This window comes from Myotis davidii, unplaced genomic scaffold (genome assembly GCF_000327345.1).
Source record: "Myotis davidii unplaced genomic scaffold, ASM32734v1 scaffold208, whole genome shotgun sequence".
Taxonomy (NCBI): domain Eukaryota; kingdom Metazoa; phylum Chordata; class Mammalia; order Chiroptera; family Vespertilionidae; genus Myotis; species Myotis davidii.
In genome coordinates this window covers 32,739-35,946 of record NW_006299706.1, presented here as the reverse complement: position 1 = coordinate 35,946, position 3,208 = coordinate 32,739, and the positions used below count along the sequence as shown (strand labels likewise).

Below are 3,208 nucleotides of genomic sequence, written 5' to 3'. Positions count from 1 at the left end.
CTCCTCGTGTCCCTTCTGCCTGATTCTGCCGCGCAGTGTCCTAGCCACCGAGTGAGCGAGGAGCTGTTTCCCGCCAGCCCCCAGCAGGCAGGGCCACACTCTGTTTCCCTGCGGTGGCTCCTCGCCAGCGGGCGGTGGAGCCGGACCATCTGCCAGGGCCGAGTGCCTGGGGGCTGGCTGACCCTCCGCCCCTCCTCAGGGCCGGGAGAAGCCGTACTTCGTCACCGAGCTGTTCCGGGCAGCGGACAAGGACAAGGACAACCAGATCTGCTTTGACGAGTTCCTGTACGTCCTGGGCCAGCTGCTGAGGGACTACCACCTGCAGTACCACCGGCAGCTGTGCGCCCACTACTGTGCCCAGCACAGCCTCTACTAGAGGAAGTGGACAGCCCCCAGGCCTGCCCCAGGAGCCACGTGACCCAGCCAGGCGGCCGAGTGGAGCTCTGCCACGCGTGTCTGCGTGTGCCCGTGTGTGTGCGCACGCATGTGCATGGGTGTGGAAGGACACCTGGGAGGGAAGAGAATAAAGCAACTTCCCAGCAGTTTCTGGTGTCCCTCTCTTCGTGGTTAGGGCGTCAGCGATGGGTCCAGGAGGGGAGGTTTGGATCCCCAAATAGGAGGTCATCTATTTTAGGTGAGAGAGAGAGATCCCCTGCCCCCAGGAGCCCCTGTCTGAGGGGGAAGCAGCCCCTGCCCCCAGGAGCCCCTGTCTGAGGGGGGAGGCAGCCCCTGCTCTCAGCCTCTGTCTGAGAGAGAGGGGTCTTCTCTTTGGGGAGCTGACCCTCTGACACGAGATGCTGGTCACTCCTTCAGGCACCTACATGGGGGGACAGGACAGGAGGGCACAGGCACCTCGACATGGACCCTGGCTTGAAGGTCTCTGTCTCTGGATGAGAGCCCCAAGGATCAGTGAGCAAAGGGAGCGCCTGGGAAGGGGCCAGGACGGTGGGAAGATGATGCTGGCAATTGCCTGGGGTGGGGCGGTCAGGGCCAGTCTGGGAGGTGGACAGTGAGGTGGGTTTTGTGCCGCTGAGTCAGACGGGGACCAGGGTAGAGCCAACAATCCAGCCTGTTAGGGGAAGAGCGATGAGTGGCACTTGGGTGACTGTCAATCAGGGAAGTCTTCCTGGAGGAAAGAGGGCTGGGTCTGGTTTTACTAATAAAAAATGACGATAGATGTCGTGTCACTCCAGCTCAGGGCTGCTGGTGACTCACGGATCCCAGTCCTCCCTGACCCCTGACCCCTCCCAGCTGAGCCCCGCCCTGCCCTGTCTGTGTTTCTCTCTCTCTCTGAGAGCGCAGGAATCGGACGCAGGGTCTCTCTGGGAGGGTCTCCTCTGCCTCGGGCCCTGCGAGGCTCATCTTGGTGGGTTTCTTCTCTGAGGATTGTCTGGGAAGCCACGCCCTAAAGTTACTGTGGTAGAAACCATGAGTTTTAAGAGAATGATGGGCCGTCATCCTCATTGCTCCCCCGTGCAGATGATTGGGGAGGGGGGGGGTGTCATTTAAGGGCCTTGGCTGGCTCTCTCCCAGCTGGGTCTGTGTATCACAAAGGGCAGAAGCACCCTGCAGGTTGAGCGGGGACCCTTGTGTCTGGTCAGCCAAGCTCTGAAGGGGGGTTTTGCCCTGCTGCTCCCTGGTGGGGCCCCGTCGCCATCCCTTCCACACTTGCCCGTCTGCCAACACTTGCCTTTTGGGACTCAGCTGGGCCCCCACCCATTCCCCGTGGTGTCTGTCCTCCACCAAGCCAGGGGCCACCCTTCCCACGGGGCCAGTGTCAGCACACAGCGGGTGGTCCGTGTTGGAGGGAGGAATACAGGAACCTGCTTGGAATCCCCGTGGGCCTCGTCCTCACGTCCAGAGACGCAGGCCGTCCTTCCCCGGGCCCAGGGGGGATGCTTCCTGCCCGTTTCATCTGAACCGAGTTGCGTTTCACAGGCCATTGAGTACTAAGGGGGCATCTCAGCCCCATCCTCCTCGCCTTCCTCCGGCCCTGATTTCGTCAACCTGGGCGGGGCCTGCTCGGATCTGTTCGGACAAGGACACACACACAGGAAGGAGCTCTTTCCTGTAAATGGGGCGCCATCACCATCCCTTCCACACTTGCCCGTCTGCCAACACTTGCCTTTTGGGACTCAGCTGGGCCCCCACCCATTTCCCTCTGGACCTTCCTGCCCCCCCGCCCCCCTGGGGCCTGAACTCCCCGTGGAGGTGTGTGTCCTGCTGCACCGCGGTGGGGCTGCTGTCTGTCCTCCACCAAGCCAGGGGCCATGTCCTGTCACCTCCATGTCTTCCCAACAGACCGAGTTGGGAGGCACTGTTGTAAGCACTTTAAATAGTTCGACTCATTTAATAGTAACAAAAAAACAACATGTGGTCACTCTTATTATTATCTCAATTTGGAGAAGCGGAGACACGGATATATTAAATAACAAAATGTTTTATCGATTATTTCGTAAATCTATTTATATGGACTTAAGTTTTTGTTAACATAAAAAAAGTTATGAAAGTTTTCCTTTCTTTTTTTATCCATCTGACCTTCTTCAGGTCCTTGATTTTTTTATTCCTAAGAAAATATTTTCCTCCTTAAAAAAAATCTCAAAAAAAAAAAAGCTTCATTCACATCAGTTGACTCTGAAAGTAGCTTTGGGAGCTTATTTTGGAAGTCAGAAGCCAGCACGGCTCTTTCTGCATCTCAGCAGCCCTGGCAATGGATGGTGATTCTGGCTGTACAGGGGGAAAGCCACAAATAAGTGAGAAAAGTTCGCGACTATATTTCAAAATATTTCAGAATAGAATCCGGTTAATGAGATAAGAAACAGCACAACACACTAAGCAAAGTGCAGAAAGGACACGAGTACAGTTGGGAACAGGAACTGAAGTGCCACCGGGATTCTGTCTTTCCCGCTCTTCACGGTGAGCTCCCCTCGCCCTGTGGTCTGGGTTCCTTCCCGCCGGGCGCCCCGGGGCGCTGGCATCTGAAGCAGAAGCGGAGCAAGGCCGGGCTCCACCTGCCACGCCCTCGGAGGTTTTAGACTCTGCACGGCATCGGGCCCGGAGCAGGGGCGGCTCCCGGTAGCGGAGTCGGAGAGTCTGTTTGCTCTATGGTGCCTTGAGGCCGGCTGTTCCCGTGGGTCTCTGTGGCGCAATCGGTTAGCGCGTTCGGCTGTTAACCGAAAGGTTGGTGGTTCGAGCCCACCCAGGGACG

The 3,208-nt window shown here is 57.6% G+C and overlaps 1 long non-coding RNA gene and 1 other non-coding gene across 3 annotated transcripts in view; both read left to right on the top strand.

Annotated features, from left to right (window-relative positions):
• The window catches only part of LOC107184977, a 3,680-nt gene extending 3,138 nt beyond the window's left edge, over positions 1-542 (top strand). For both annotated transcript variants that reach the window (XR_001515895.1, XR_001515894.1), the window contains one exon: positions 200-542. This is a non-coding gene — a long non-coding RNA (uncharacterized LOC107184977). The remainder of the gene's footprint in view (positions 1-199) is intronic.
• Positions 543-3,134: 2,592 nt separating this feature from the next.
• On the top strand, positions 3,135-3,208 carry TRNAN-GUU. The gene has a single exon. It is a non-coding gene; the product is annotated as a tRNA-Asn (tRNA).